This window comes from Aptenodytes patagonicus, chromosome 6 (assembly GCF_965638725.1).
Source record: "Aptenodytes patagonicus chromosome 6, bAptPat1.pri.cur, whole genome shotgun sequence".
Taxonomy (NCBI): Eukaryota; Metazoa; Chordata; class Aves; order Sphenisciformes; family Spheniscidae; genus Aptenodytes; species Aptenodytes patagonicus.
The window spans coordinates 7928885-7946516 of NC_134954.1; positions in this window are offsets into that span (position 1 = coordinate 7928885).

Genomic DNA, 17632 nt, shown 5'->3' on the forward strand with positions numbered 1-17632 from the left:
TTTCTGTCACCGCACAAATGCTAAGCGTTTAGTTCTTAGAATAGGTATCAATTATTAACAAAGATGGTGGAGAAAGAAACCACAGTTTTTCATGACAAATTACATCATAAACCCAGTTCCATAATCCAGCATGCTGCATTTTCATTCTTCAGAGGACAAAGAGAAGAATAACTAATACATCAATTTCAGTGCTCTTCCCTTGCTTTTTTTGAAAATCACCTTGCTATCTAAGACCACCCTTAATTTACGAACTTTTGAAGACAGAAAATGTAATGACAACATCCGTCTCTGGTTTCTGCTAGCCCATAATATTAAATATCAGAGTAATAGTTATTCTCCACCAACTCATTAATCACGTCCCTACTCCATGCATACTCCTCTGCTCTTCTGACACATTACATAAACTACCTAAAACAGACACCTCTTCCTCCGCTTAAAGAAATTGTCACTATTGCCGAAGGGAATGAAAACTCTGAACTCTATGAAGCCAAGATGTACAGCACTTTCTTTACACTGATGATCCAGAGCTTTGGATTTTAATTCCTTAGTGCTGTTAAGGATTTTAGAATTCCCGGACTTCAACTCATCACGACATCCCAAGTGCCAAAATCCCACAGCAAGAGGTTCGTAGGAGCTACATAGCCAGCCACTTCAGGAGAATTAGGGTGTTTATACCTGAGAGCTTCCCATCCTTTTCTCAGTTAGATAAACAAATTGTCTTTTACCTACATACGATACTTGGAGCCAACTTGGGTTCACTCTACTTGTGCCCTGGAGTGGCAGGACACAAGTCAGCCCTGGTCTAAAAGCCATCTGACAGCATGAGCGTGGCACGGAGCCCACACTAATATACTTGCTTCTCTGCGGGACTTACTGACTCAGAAGCATTGCCGTGCTAATATGGTGATGTAGCTCTCGGCTGGCTCAGAGCACCACCGGGGTGGGCTTGTTTCTGTCACATACCATGTCACCATACTAAGGAGCAGGCTCACTCGTCTGTGAAGCACAGCTGGGTCACGGAAAGATTTACGAGACATAGCTGAACAACGTCAGTCTCTGTGTTGTCAAAAACTAATGGCAAATTCCTTTTAGTTTCAGCAGTAGGGTCTGTGCTTTTTAGCTGCACAAACTCTGCTGGTTAACCTCACTGCTGCCGCAAGGTTCTCTGTGGCCACGATGTGCAGCCTCCTACCGACTACTCTGTCGTCCCAAGACTCCCGCAGCCCTGCTTTACAAAGCTCTCTTCATTTTCCCAGCCCTTCAAAGGTGTGTCTGAGGGTTTTGCCTGTAGTCACTCAGTACTGGTCCCAGAACATTTTGTAGAGACCCTGACTCCTCCTCCACAGTAGGAAGTCACTGCTGGGGAATAAATTTCAGATCATTTATGAATGTTCAAGGGCTAGGAAGTTGGGTGTCTAAGGGATTACATATGGAGAGTGCAGTGCATGTTGAGCCCTTCATTTTTATGGAGGACAATTGTGTGTGTGTGTGTGCACGAGCGTCTTGAATTAATTTTTCAGTGAAAGAATTTGGAAACATCAGTTAATTTTCTCATCCTTTCACCTACTTCATTGACTACAGGCATAGACTCTGCATATCCTGAATAAGACGATCACTACAGCTGTATGGATTTCTGCCACGTCCTTAGTTACTCCTGAAGGTCTCAACAGCAGTGAATCATAGCCTAGTCCTGGCGTACGTACCAAGGGCCCAGAGGCCAAGGAACTAATTGAAATCAGGGAGTTTATACACAAACACACATATATGCATACAAAAACACATTCTTCACTTTGAAATGCATTATTTTTCAATTGAAAAAAAATCAAACCAAGGCAGAAAGTACTCACAAGTACTTGCTAGCTGCAAACTACTGGACTGGATACCATCCTAATTGGTAAGTTAGGATGTTTGCAGCTTTGTCCCAGAGGTTGTCATCATTGTTCAATGTCTAAAAAGATGTTATCTGAAGCTTTTGATTTATCAAGGCTATAGAGTAAGGAACAAAAGTCCTTCGTGTTCACGTCGAAACAATACTAACCCCTGTAATAACGCTCTAGCCAGTCTCCTCCCAGTTTCAGATTTTCCTCTAGGTTTTGCCATTTGACAGTTTTTCATGTAGAAACTCAGGCTATAGCTGGATCTAGTCCAAATACTTCACGTTCTTTCGAGGCGGAGGGGGAGAAAAGGGGTTTTGTTTTGATGGGCTGTGTTTTTATGAATATCTTATTTCCATACTACATCATCCCACTTGCTAGAAATCAGCTGTCAATGAGAATTTAACACTCCAGCTTCACAGGCATTTCTCATGGCAGCAGTGATGCCTTTGAGGTGTTCCCCATCCCATCCCACGCACAGTTCGTGCAACTCCTCAGCAGCAAAGGCTCATCTGGCGCAGACACAGCAATGCAGCAGGGCAGGGGGATGAGGGGGAAGCACTGACATGAGAAACAGCTTGTGAAACTACTCATTGTCAGAAGGCGTTTGTAGAGTGCTCCAGGAGGAGAAAAAGGGGGTTGGAGAATAGGGATTAGAGGTAGCATGAGAAGGGAATTTCTAGATGGAGAGAGAAATTGAGCAGACTTGTGGAACCTCAGTTTGAGGCAAGTCAGGGCAGATTGTGCTCATCTGAAATAATGTCTTACCTACTCTTGTTATGCTAAGCTAGCATTTCTAGCTGTAAAGAAAGGAGTGAAAGGGAGGACTTTTGCAGGCCTGGGATTTCTTCACCCGTTGTGTGAGCACTTCGCTGCAATAGCAGACGCGGCCGGCTGAGCGCTAGTGGCTTCCTCTGCTGCAGGGACTCCTATGGCCGGAGAAGTTGCTGTGTTGGGCACAAACCCGAGCCCTCCTTCTCCACATCCACAGCGTGACCACACCTGCGTATTTCAATGGGTTCACCTCTATGTGCTTCTTTTGGCCTCCTCTTTTTTTTTTTTTTTTGGATTTTATATGCCTGACTGCCCTTATCTTTTTTGGGCAGTCTTTCCCCTGTAAAGATGCATGGAGCATCTTGCTCCCATTGGATTTTGACAAGGCAGTAGGAGGAGGTAAAAGATGAGTGGGACAAACCCCCCGAAATCCTTCCACATAAGCCATCAAAAATAAGTCAAATGCACGTGTAGAAACTAGCATTACTTTTAACAAACTTTCTCTGCTAACCGGCTGGGTTGGTTTCATTTTTTGGTTTTATTTTATTAGCATAATTGAGCTTTACATAAGACCACTAAGTGTTTTTATTACTTACCTTGAAACAGACCATTCTGATTAATCTCTTAGTATCTGTACTTACCCTTTGTTGATAATGAATTGAGTAAATGCATCTGAAGACCTACACTTCTTACTGGCAAGGCCAGGACAGCACAGACAAACAAAACTGTTGTTATAGAGTCCAACAACACAAGGTCAACAGAGTAGGTTTGAAAGCCAGATCATTTCCAGACTTAATTTCCCCTCCCCCCCCACTTCATTAAAGCATAATGCTTTGGAATGGTTTTCAAATGCAAGTCTGGCTCCCAAGGACCCGAAAAGGGCATTTGCTGATAAAGAGCAAAATGGACCCAGGCCTGTTCTTCTACTTGAGCTTTTTTGAGTCTTTGTAAGATTGCTAGTTTCCCAAAATGTCACTCCACAGAGAGTTAATCTTACTGGCTATATGAAACTATATATCTGCCTCTGGCTAAACTAGAAGTGATACACATCCAAACAATTACTTTTCTAATAAAATACTAGAAGGTATCCTTTATGCACCAATCCATCATCTATAATGTCCTGTCAAAGCTGTTTTAGTATATGCCAATATACTTCGGGAGCCCCTAGAAAAAAAAGGGGGGGGGGGGAAGGGTGTGTGGTGGAGGCCTAGCTCATTCTTTCCTGCTCTGAACATGAAAAATGTTACTTCAATACTTCAAGTATTCTCCACTTGCAGAACCATGGAACTTGGCACAAAATCCATGCCTTGTTACAGACTCCTGGTTTTCACTTTCAAAAATGCTTTTAGCTTATACAGCTGGGGGGGGGGGGGGAAGCTTCCAAACTGTAACTTTTGTTTGAATTGGCGACACGTTGTCTCTATGAGACCAAAAGCGCCTGAATGAAGATCTGTTAACCATACCATTAACATCCATGGAATACGGGCATAAAACCTGAAAGCTCCCTCAACCTAACTGTGGATCAGTTCGTCTAATAAAAGACACCATTTTTACTAAATAACTTTGCCTTGTTTATCTCTCCAGATCATTTTGGTTAGTAACGCCAATGTTATTTGTGCCTGGTACACCACAACCTCCACCTGGGTCTCCACCCCCCTTGCAGAAAAGGGCCTGAAAGTTCAGGCACCCTGGTAATTCCCCTGGCAAAAACAGCTTTGCCAGCCAAAGGGATAGAGCAGAGGTGAGGTCTGAAGAAAGGTTTGTGATGTCCCTGTTGCAGTCACTGGCCCTCTCTCCCTTCCTTACCTCTCCCCTCCAGCTCAGCCATCACCGAGGGCTCAGCATCCTCCAGTGGAAACGGGTACCGGACTATAGAGTAAGCCCCTACAATACTGCACCACCTTAGGCATCTCCTTACTAAGTCTTTAGCCGTTTATTCTTTACTACTTTTCCCCATTTCATCTACACAAAGGGTTTGTGGCAATAACGATAAAGAGGTCTCTAAATGCCCATTATAAAAAACCCACCTCAGTCCTGCCCTCTTCGTCCAGCCTGAGGCCATAGCTCACAGGTTCTTGTGCTTGGAGCAGCCTGTTCGTCTTGCACTCCTGAAGGTCTCCACGCCCTTTCGTGTATCAGCATGATGCTTGGTGCTGTCACCCACTCGGTTAGCCCAGAGCTTCGAGGTAGGCAGGGTGCTGCACGTGCTTCTTAGACCGCTCTGCCATGCTCCAGCTCCAAGCCTGCTCACCCCTGCGCAGCGGCAAAGGTACCAAACACCCGCTCCCATTCCTGCCCTGATATGCCTTTGCTCCTGCTTACTATTTCTAGCATGTTCCACTACCCATACAGAGGAAGAAATGCTTTATTTTAGTAACTGACTGCAACCTGGAAACAAACCGTGTCCAGAGCCTCAGAAAGCATGAGTGCCAAACTCCCTCTGATCTGGCTTCTCAGCCTCTTAGGATCTGGCATATCTACCTCATTTCTCAGTTCCTCCCGAGTCAGGCTTCTCAGCCTCCCAAAGCATCTAGCTCCAGCTTGTGATCAGAATTTATGGAGATTACAGGTTATCACAAAACAGGAACCCTTTGTGCAGCTACATTTGCTATACTACGACTACTGAAAACCACCTGCATTAGACACTATAGCTGGTATGCTGCCCAAATAACTGAACTTCAAATCATCAGTATCATGCAATTGTCAGCCTGCGATGCTTGTAACATAGTCCTTAGCATACATGTACTCTTCAGCAACTCCACAATTCAAAATCGTAATCCTAATAGTCCACTTTCCTCAACACAACACTTAACTATGCAATGCAGTTTGGGAAGAGAAGCAAGAAAAAAACCCAAGCGCTACCATCTAACAACTTTGCCTTATTCTTCACGACACATTCTTGTTGGCCACAGATGACAAAAGCAATTTAGGACAATTACAGATTAACCACAAATACAACCAAACACAGTCAGAGCGATGCAGACCGACACACCACTAAATAGCCATAGTCTATAATATCTCTAAATTAGCTAATTCGTTTCAACTCATTAATTCTTAAATTAGTAAACCGTACACCTGCTTTGGCAAAGCCTGTTAGTTTCAGCTGCAGCTCGACGTTGCCCTCCTGTGGGCCAAAAAAAAGGGAGAGCTGTTGTGTTTCTTCACGCCTCTGCCGTATCAAGAGAAATCTGGGCATGGCCCGCTCCTTTCCAGCTGAGAAAGTAAGCACAGATGAGCCGAGTCCCTGTGAATCATGTAAATGTAACATTGTTCTCCAGATTTAATCACTTCTGGACTACTTTTGGTACAAGTCTGCTCCAGATCAGCCACAGGAATAAACATCTGCATCTTGCCAAATTAGCCACAGCTTACAATATAGTATTTATGCTGACTTTCTTCCAGCTGAGGGAAGAGAGGCGATACATGAAGTTTGCTGGAACAAAAAACTACTCTTCAATTTTTTCAGCAGGTTTGAATGGCAGAGTGAATTTTTTTTGCATCCTTTGCCTCCTGCCAGTACAGGTGCCTGACCATGGGGTCTTCAGTCTTGAGGACCCCCAGGCATAAACCATTTTTGCTTCCAATCTGATGAAGGCCTCTCCCTTGCCTAGGCTGGGGTGGATTTGTCTGCAACAGACTCGTAGGTCCCCATTTCTGTAACAGACTGAATTTGCGACCCATCTGAATTCTGAACTATGGCTGAATTGATTTGGAGATAGCACGTAGTTAGGTTGGTCTCCAGTTAGTCTTCCACTTCCTAAGGACGGGATAAAGGGGCACATTCCCCACCAGTAGGAGGTAGGAAATGCTCCAAAAACAGTGACTTTTGAAACACAGCACTTGAGGACTGGGAAGCTAATAATTGATCTCTTCATGCCTGAAGCAACAGCCACGAGACAGGATAGGAGTACCTGGGCTATGCATGAAAAGACCGTAACTCCTTTTCTTGTGCATGATGCATGAGTAGTGAGAGCCGTGAGGAACACATGGTAGTAGGGCTTGGTTTGTTATTTAAATTGGTAATTAATAATTCTTCCTGCATCAAGGCCCCTAGGGAATTATTCATAGTGCTGTCACAGCTGTCACTCCAGCAAGGTTGACTCCCCCGAGACTCCTCCAGGACCTGCACAGTGCTAAGGGAAGGAAAAAGTGTTTGAGGCAGCCGCAGGCAGAAACTGAGCTTCAATTCCTCTTATCAGAGCAGCAAAGCTCAGGTCTGTGCAGGGTCACTGCAAACCTCAGGGAGAGATGATCTCGCTTCAGCCTACGAAGTGAGACTGTCCTTCTTCCTGAGATATTTATGGCACTCTGGAGCAAAATCACATCAAGCTCAGATTTCCAGGTCATTTATTTTCACTGAAGATGCAAGTTGCCCATAGCATTATTCCAAACAAAAAAGGTGGTTAAATCTTTAGCAATAGAGTTTGACTCTACACGTAGTCAACATGAAGCAATAAGTTGTATAGTCTTGGATCATTGGTAAAAATCCACCTCCGAATTCAGAAATGAACTTTGTGGCTGGGTTTGACTGTTGCTATAGGCCAAACCAACATCTCAAATCCAAACATAACCTCAAACTGAGGAAGCTGAGGTCAGACAATTGCGGCTTGGGTTCATGTCTAGTTGCTACCAAGTCAAAGGCTTCCCTCTCAAAAACAGAGTGCTAATGATCAAGCAGCAATCCAAATGCAAACAAGAAAGAAGCACCAAGAAAACATCTGGAAGCAATACTGGTAGGAAGAGAACATGGAGACGTGGCCAAATGCTTCACTGCCAAAGAGGGAAGGAAAAAAAAAAAAAATTAATGACAAGGGGCTTTTCCCTGCCTGTGTTCAAAGATCATCAACAGAGCATCTGTGTAGAATAAAAGGCTAGGAGAGAAAGTACATACGTGGCTAGGGAATGAGGAAAGAGGAAACTGCTAGAAAAGCAGCTCCAGAGTAGCTAAGGAAAAGGCAGCTGATAGCATGCAGTCAGTTGAAATCTACACAATAAATAGCATAATCAACATTCAATCCATCTGTCCAATAAAGCCTGCAAGAGCCACCATTTTTCCTTAACAATCACCAAGTTTATATCAGAAATTACCACGCGCTGGCAAACAAAGTCAAATTTCTGAAATCTTTCTTGTCACAATCAATCTGTTGATTAAGCATCAGGATAATGCAAGGAGTCAAATTAATGAAAGCCACTGGAAACTTTTACATTCATGCTGAGGCTATGGGGGCTGTTGACACAATGAATTTAAATTAATTCCAGAGACCAGCTGGCAAAGAAAATACGTTGAAGCAGAGGGAAACTTTTAAAGCAAATCTGTGCATTTCCTGAAAAGGTAATTTTGCTGGGGCTGGTTGGGGGGGGGGGGGGGGGGGGCGAGCTACTTTTCACTCTACTGCAGCAGCTTTAACTTCAACAGAAACATTGCTCCTTATTTCCCAGGCAGTTCTTACACACACATACCCCTTCAGGGCAGACTTCCAAATATTAAAAAGATGGGCAGAGATGCAGTACAAATATTTACTCTGTTCTGTGAGGTCGAAAGCGAGGGGCCCTAAGACACAGGTTTTATAAAAAGAGAGAGATGCGCGTTGCCAAGAGCACCCATCGCTTGGTTTCCACTCCCCAGCTCCCAGTGCCTCTCTGCAGGAGACCGAGGCTCCCCTCAGGGTGGGGAGAGCCCACTGCCCAGCTGCAGGCAGGGCTTGTGGTCTGTGTCCTCGGGGGTAAGCTTTGGTGCACGCCTTCGAGCTGAGCTGCTTCCTCACGGGCTGCAAACACAGGAGCAAACACCCCTCACAAAAAGTCAGGACAGAGGAAAATCTGTTGTGTGTACAAACAGCTTTCAGAAGAGCTGGTTCTGCAGTTGAAAGCACTTGTAACCTACTGTTCAAATTAGATAATGGAGCAAGGGACAAATTACTGCCTCTTTCCAGCCCTGCTCGAAGCAAGTTTCACAGGCTTTATTCTTCCTCTGAATCACTTCAGCTCTAGCAGCGTCCTTCCAGTTAAAAAGCCATTTCTGAAAGTGCCTTCATCCAAATAAAATATACTACATGCATACATTTATGTGTCCTTAATAGCACCTTCCTTGATGGATATATACTTTCCATGCACCTAGGAAATGAAACCTGAGCAGAGATGTGAAGAATTTGCAAGGAGGCAAGATCCAATGAGTAAGCAGCTGCTTTATTAGCAGCCGTACTGCTCTTGATTTAGAGGCTTCATTCACTCAGAGCTGAGGAACATCTTCTGCGCCTGATGCTATAAATGTCTGTCGGGACTAAAAATGGCAACAGGACATTTTTGTTGTTGCTTCCCAGCCGCGTCACCTGAGTCCAACGAAGCTGAACTGGTGATATAGGAAACTGATCCTCCGGACAGCAGCATAGCAGCCCTGTCCCTCGCATCCGCGCTGCCTCCTTCACTCCCGCTCCCGCAGCGGGGACGGCTGTCAAGGGAAAGCAGAGCCGTGAAAACAAACGGGTCTCCCAGTGACCGCCCGGCAGCCCTGTGCACGCACCGAGCCCGCTCTGCATCCCTAAACTTTCCACCAATGCGATGAAACCCTCGTTTCTCCAGAACTGCTTCGTACTTTCCAAACTATCTGGATTGTCAGACCTGTATTCATTCCTGGCCAAGAATGACCTCTTAGGATAAACACAGCATTATTTATGCGGCTGACAGCCCAGCTGTGGTCAGAGAGTGCTGTAGGATAACTAGGGCGTCCAGTGGGACGCTGGAGAAGACCAGCACCGTGGTATTTGTGAAACAGTGCTGACACGTGGCACAAGAGCAACTGAACGTACCTTAATATTTCCAGCGACCTGCTTTCTTTTTAAAGAAAGCTGTTCTTTCCCCCTCGCCCCCGAAGTCTGCTTTAACCTGACTCAGTACAAGCAACCACAGAAGTCCCTGGGTAATTAAACAGATACTTGCTACATTTTCCATTCTTATAGGAAAGAAGGTTCTTAACCCTTTATGGTCCTTTGGTTTCTAGTGCGTTTAGAGGGAGCAGAACCTTAAGTAACCACCAAGCAAGATAAAGGCTAATCCAGCAAAAAAATCCTTAAGGCTAGTTTAGGAATTTGTTTTCCAGTTAGTACTTTAAAAATGCTGTTCCCACTCACCACATCTAAAAAGGAAATCCGGCAGCATAAAACAGCTCCATGCGGTTCAAAACTGTAACTTTTCAGCTCACATAGAAGAGAGAGTTAATAATCTCTAATAAGAAAGCAATTCTGCCGTTGTATTCTCTGATCTGTTGCACCCGTAAATTCAAACGCCAATCCAAAAAAACCTCAGACTGGCTTTACACACTAAGAAATTGCCTCTTCTCCTGATAATGACTTCCTTTGACAACAAAATTACATTTAAACAATTGAACTTTGCCAACAGAGAATTTATGAGATAGAAAGTGAAATCTCTGTGCTATCAGAGTCAGCAGCTCAAGATCTACTCCAGAGCAGTTAAGGGAAACAGAATTATTACTAATAGTGAATATTTATAAAACATAATAGAACAAGCATTTTACAAGTTTTAAGGTGTAAAATGTAAATCATTTTTCCATTTTGTTTTTTCCTCTGTAGCCTACAAACCACGTAACCAGTTAATATACTCTCTGAAGTATACAAAGAGTTTCCATTTAACTTTTTCCTACTTGAATAAAATAAGTATGCAAAACCATCAAATTAGAGCTGATAAAATGGCTCTATCCATCTAAAACTCTTGTTGTTAAAAGACTTCAAGACATGGTTCTGTGCAAATATTTTTTAATATAGTTTTTAAGTTCTATATTATTTTTTTTTACCTTGCTTTGATGAGGTACAACCAACCATGTACGTCAGTGGTCACTTAAAATATTTGATGGTGTGTTTTGATAAGGACTGGAGATATCAAAACAAACAAACAAAATAAAATCGGAGTTTCAACCTTTGGAACAGTAAGTGATTTCAAAGAAACAAGATGAAATTTTACTTTTAGTTCTGGGAGGTAACGGTTGTTTTCTCACGTCCAAATAATTAGCAGAAAGGCTTGGAAAAGGGGTCCCACCTCTCCAGGTACTTCATACTTACCACATGCACCATACTGAAACAGCAAATCCAACCAATATCTAGGAAAACAATACACAAGTTATTTGCTCCATTATGTATTAACACGGCCCCTATATATTAATATTCAAGCAACAGCATAAAAGAAATAACATTTCATTAGAATGTCAAATGAGTGCATAAGTGCCAGGTGCAGGAGAGACTGTGCGTAGCGTAGGGAGGCGGAGGGCTCCCTGCAGACAAGACGAGGGAAGGGAAGAGATGCTCCCACGGCATTGCATTGACTGGCCATTGCTCTTGGCTCCTACAGTCCGGGAGATTTTGGTTTCAAACCAGCAGACATTTTTAGAAAGGCAGAAAATAGGACCAGGGAAGAGATCCTGCACTAGACATCAGCTTGTTGGGAAAGTTTTGTCTTTCTTTTTGCTCTGCATGTCGAGCTGGCAGAGAGCTCTGTCTGGTATTTGAAGCACGTCCCTCCTCGCAGCCCCCTCCCGTCCCGCCACCCCCAGACTCGAGCGGGGCTGCCGGGAAGGCGGTCGGATGAATCGCGGATGCTCGCCTGGCTACTGAGTCACTCAGCTGGAGGTCAAAGCCAAGACTGCAAACTGAGATCTGTTGCCAAACGGTATGAACAAATCAGTTTTTCTGAGCTTCAATTTTCACATCTACTTACAAAATACTTTCACGCATTTAGATGAAAGGCTATACAAGTACTGCTCTATTGCCAGACACTATTTCATCCTCTCTCACGTTATAAATTGCAACTATTACCTAAATATGTGGGCATGCAAGTATTTTTCATGGTTTTTTAAGGTATACACGTACAAATGCAGACTGCCCAAATGTGAATGCATTACTAGACTTGAATTCTAAAACTGTATCTTAAGTATTATGTTTAAGTATTTTTGCAGCTATTATGTCTATCCTAATTTCTATTATCCAGACCCCACCCTGTCTTTAATAAGCATATGTAAAATTCGATGTTGGCCACAGGATGGCAGACAGTATAAAGGCACTATTTTACCTTCAACTTCTACTCACCAGGGAAAAGGTACATACATAAGGCAAAGCGTTTCTTCTTTCCACTCTCTCTGTTTGCTCATACTTTTATTAACTAGGTTAAATACTTTGACCTCCCCAGCAAATTACAGAAGTGAGTTTATAGAACAGACATATCATGAAATGAAATTGAGAAAGGTCATTTCCAAGAAGAAGCTTAAGTCAGATGTGCAGAAATTCAGCAATTTGCAGGCATGGCCCCAAAATAGATCTCACTGTTTTATTGTTCATAGATAGTGCTGCTTTAATTGTGTTAAAATTGAAATTAGTTGTTATTTCCTTTTTATTTAACAGAGCTTTTAAGATTATTCTTGCAAGCAGCCTTAAGTAACCACCAAACGAATTAAATTATGTTGTTGTGGTATATTTACTCAATATATACCCAAGATAGCAGAATAAATGACCAGAAGCTTAGCAGACAGAACGTTATTGTGGGACTACCCAAAACTCACCCCTAAGTTGTAAGTATTTCTTCTTGCTGTTATTATTCTTGGTTCAAGCTTAGTGAGTTAGAGATTTTTAATAGCCTTCTGCCCCAACTTCTAAAGAAAATGAGCACACAAAGCACCATTAAATATTGCAGAGGGCTTTCTTTGAGCTTCATGTGTTACGATTTAACCAAAGCATAATGCACTCCAACTTGCAGAGGGCAGCACTTCAGTTCAAAGAGTTATAATGCTTCTTCAAATAATTTCCTGAGTGATAAATAAGTACACGATTGACACTGTGCAAAGCTGTTGGTCCAGTATCTATGCAAGTTTTTACACAGTCCTGAACCTACTGCTGTTCTAAAAAGGAAAGGAAAGTTTTTCTTTGGCATTTGGTTTGAATACATTTATTTCTGAACCAAAGGAGGGATGGAGACAAAGAGAGGAACTGGGGCCTGGAGAAGCATACCATGAAGAAACCGTGCTTCACATTTAAGTAGCATTTATATTGCCAATGGTATTGGCCGGGTCCTTGGAGTGTTTTCTCCTTTCCCACACCACTCTACTACAAAGAAGAACATTCACAATTCAAAAAACCTTAGCTAGCTTTCCGACCTCCTGAAAAGGATTAATATTCTCTTTATCAAGGTCCGTTTTATGTAAAGGGCTACCAACATGCTGAACTAAAGCCAGGTGGGAATGCAGAAAGCAGCTCTGTATCTACAACCAATTTCCAGGAATCTGAGAGAAGTGAAATGTTTAATCAAGTGGTAAGGAAGGACTGCAGACATCTCTGTAATCGCTTTACCAGTGGACCACAGGCATTTAGGAAAATACTGGATTCAAGGAAGAAGTCTGCATGAAGTATGGAGAAATGCCATGTCTTACGCTTGTACCGTGAGACATTCCACTGAGCAACACACACTGAGGGCAGCACAGCAAAGTCAAAAAATAATGAACCAAAGTCATCTAAAAGCTGATGAAAAAGAAACGTAAAGAGTAAACTTAAGTTGGGGGTGGGGGGAACGTAGGAGTTCCTATTAGTTGCCTTACAAATAATCCTCAGTGTTTCAGCTGACCAAACGTGACAAATGACAGCAGAGATCTTTGTTGGGGATTCAGCCCCTTAGAGCAGAAAATAAGAGGCAGTAGACGATCTGCTAACTTCTGACATTATCAATATATTTCACTGTCCATTATAGTTTGGCAATTGGATTGAAAAAAAGACATTACACTTAATGCAATTTTTCTCACGAATGGCAGAGAATGATATGCAATGTTGTCGCTAGCCTACTCAATTCCACTGCCTTGCACTTTTTCTCAACTCATTTCCTATGCATGAAGATTTATAACTTTACTTCATATACAAACACTTGGCTCCATTATAAAAAAAAAAAAAAATTATTTCTTTCCTCGTGAAAAGCAAAACTGAATCCCAAACCAGTTTTCTTCAGTACTTTTATTTTGGATCCGCAAGCTTCGTTAGTGAAAGGAAAACATTCCTATGATTAGCAATAAACACTCTTATCTCTTCTTAGATATTGAAAAGAAAAAAGATAAAAATCCAATAAAGTTTGCTATTAGTTTTTATCATGAGCAAATATTCTGTGGAAGACATTCAGTCCAAAAGAGTTTCCTTGGCTTGTCTTTGAAGTAAAGTAGCAACACTACGATACAGCGTGCTGCATATAAAATCTTCAGCTTGAAGATAAACACATCAAAAAAGAAAGAGCAGAAGCAGTATTTTTACATATGGGAAAGATAAAATCCAACCTACATTTATGAAATAAAAGTAACTATACAGTAGCAGTATTTATGTATGAGTTACTTATAATAAACGCAAGGGTATCCTTCTCTAAAGTTTCTTTGTGAAGTAAGGAAATATTTTTCAGCCTTATGAGACCAATTCCTTTTGCGTTAGCAAAGAGCTGCAGTTTTACTTTGCGCATACATTATCTAAAGAAATCAAATAATTCTGTAAGGGCATTTCCAGCAAAAATAATAAGCTTTGCTTACTGAAGACCTCCTGTACTTTGTCAACAGTAATTTCTTTATATTTGAACACTCAGATTATATATTTTATCTATTTCCCTGAAAGAAAGAAGCGTTCACTTCTCACGTATTAACACATTTCTATAGTTCTAGTGATTTACATTGCTCAAGACTGTATTAGCTTCCTTCATTCCCCAAGTTAAAAAAAAAAAACAACAAAAAACCAAACAACAAAAAAAACAGCATAGTAAAACACCCCAGATCAATGCTGTGAAAAAACACAGAGTACGCTACCAGCCTCCGCTCTTCCAGGGGCTTTGCTCTATCTCAGTGCCTCTGCTTGGATGTGCACCAAGCCCTGGTGCTACTCTACGACTGCCAGCCTGCTCCTACAGGTTCACAAGAAATGCATCAGAAACAGAGAGCTCTGGCTGGATTTCTAAAATACCAAGACAATAAAAACTTCAGTTGCCCCCGTACGCAAGGAAGGTGTCTTGAATTCCAAATTGTAAGAGCCAGGTGAGATTTCAGCATCCTTTGAGATAAGTCTTCCATTCAACAACTGTCCTAAAGGCGGAGCTTGTCCAGGAAAACCAAGAGAACAGAATGGTGGACATAGGTACTCTCAACCCTTGGCCCCAGTGGTCTCAATATAAAAATAGTACCACCTGCTTTGCAGGAAGTAAATAAATTAGCACTTTACATGTAAGTATTTTGCAAGCTTGTTATCAGCTCTTAAGCACTTGCAAGCAAAGGGCACTTTGAAGCTGTACGGACACACTCCTTCTAGCTGAAATTAATACTTACATCAGCAACCTGCATTCACAAACGCAGTCAGTTTCAATTCCTGCATGAAATCTGTCGAAAAACCACGTGTCTTTATACTTGTCTAATTTTTTCCTGTTAACTTTGAATAACTTATTTGTTATGTTTTAATGCGAGACATGAGACCTGGTAGGCATTAGTGCTGTATGCAGTATTGCATGCTGCGGGCTTCTCCGCTAAGGAATGATGGCTAGGTTAGAAGTTTGGCCTTATTTTTGAATACATATGCTTTAATGCTATCTCTCATTTTTGGTTGTATGTGAAGAAAAGACCCTTCAGGAAGAAAGTTTGCAGGTGGGAGCTCTTCCCATTCATTTTTTTAAGAATTATTTTTAAAGCAATTTAAATTTGTATAAAAATAAGTCTTCAGGCTGCGGTATTTTGATGACATTCCTCAAGTGCCTCCGCAGGGTTCTGGTCATAAAATACTCCATGCAGAGAGTAGTTTTGTTGTCTTAGTGCCTACAAAGTTTTCCTCTCCTCTGCAATATAATCTCAATTTATTTTTATTTTTTATGAGCTTTGGATTCCCAGCATTTGAATGGTGCTATAGCTTTAGAATGTGCTTTTGTTCCCTTCAGACTAAGAGTAAATAAGAATGGAAACAGCTTGCCAAGAACAGATCCATTTATTTGCTCAAACAACATTTCAAGAACACCTGCACAGCTATTTTGGAAACATACTGGTATCTCCACTCAGCCTTTCACGTCTGTGTTATCCAGCTTCAGGTAGATCATGTCTACCTAATGACGAAAAACACACAGCATTTCCCATACCTCTGTGTTCAGCTAAAGAACATCTCATTTTTCTACTTTTGACATTTGAACAACTAATATGGATCAATTAATTCATGGCAAGTTCATATTCCCTTTGCATCAGTGATATTTAGAGAAAAATCAAGCCTTGCCTGTGTACTCTTCTGTGCACCATAATTTTCAGAATAAGGGAAGCACTTTTTTCCAGTCTGAGCAGCACAATGAAAAAAAAGAATCCTCTTTGTAGAACCAGGCCAAGATATAGCCAGGCTATGGAAGAGATCAAGCATGGGTTTGTGTTTGTACACACACACGCATATGCTGATGGATAATGAGACAAAGACGAAGAAGCCCTCACCAAATACGCATCACAACAGTGAAACATCGCAGCGGTCACCTGCTCCAACGGCCACCAGCGATGCCTCAGGTCAGGATGAAAGGCTCGCCTGTGGGATGTGAGAAACTGTGCTCGCCAGCGGCCCTCTGTATCCATCTCATCCCACTGGCTGTATAAACTACAAGAAAAAAGTTTAATCAGGAAATATCTTCTATGCTTTTCTACAGAGTATATCTCATTATACCCTTGATATATAATAGCTCACTAGTTCTGATCCTAAGGTATCTTTCATTACCACAGAAGCAGCAGTTTAAAATTTACACTTCAAGAACACTTTAAAATAAAGATCCCTTGTCTCTGCCTTCCTTGCTCCCGCCTGCATTTATGCAAAAGCCGTCGGCCACCCGTGCTTTTTTTTTTTTGTCCCTGCTGGAAAGCTGACATCTGGCAAACACATGAGACGTGAAGGGGGCACAGTTTGGGCGGAAAGCAACGTATGCATGTATGCCTGAGTGATGGGGGCACGGGCAAGGAGTCCAAGAACAAGAAGTTCATACCTCGTATGGCCAAAATGCTCTCATGCAGATTAATGCATGTGATTGCAGCACAAGAACTGAGAATTTCCTCTTTTTGCAAGTAACGCTATCAAGATCTCCACTCTACAATTCATGATGGCACAACGAAGACAAGTCTGAAACAGTGGGATCTGGAAATTTTAAGGCAAAACACTATTTTATATACCAGGACCTGACCAAACGCTTGAAATAGCTCCCGGGTGAATCACAGTTCGCAGAAGTGATTCAGAGATGACGAGTCTCTACATTTGGCTGTGCTGGAAGTTCATTGTTGCATTGTCTGCTCGCCCACCTCTTACATTCACCCAGTACTTCCAAAGATAAAAACTAGCTTTTAGTAGCTTATACTTAATACTTTCTGCCTCAACTTCTCATGCATTGCGTCTACTTCATGCTGGAGAACCTTCCTTTAAGGAGCTGCAATGGCCTTATGCTTTTGGGACTTGAAACTCAGTAAGGGACACCACGTCTCACAGAAATGCCTTTGGTTACCACCATACCCAAGTTAGAAGTCGCTGGGGAAAAAACAAGTTAAACCCCCCAAAATCCTCATCTCCTGTAAGCTCAGATAATTGCTAGAATTCAGGGCCTAAAATACCAGAAGAGTTCATCCTTACAAAGCACACTCCTTTTCCTCCAAACTCTTTATAGACATCCTGGGGGCAACTAAGTTGGATCCAACTATAGCAGCAAAACCCAAATTTCTCCGTAATCAGTGTGCTGAGTGCAACCAGGGACTAGAGTAGGAGACAGCTCCCTCTCTCAGGTACCCTCACCAACTCCACCTCTCCATCCTCACTGCTGCCACAGGAGGATGGAGAAAGACCTATCATTCAAATATTAACAACAGCAGTTGGACACACCTTCCCCTTGCAGAAGAATAAGAATTGTTATCAGTCACCAAGTTACTTTAAGGAACAAAGACCTGAGCAGTTATTCTGCTAGTTCTGCTGCTGTATTAC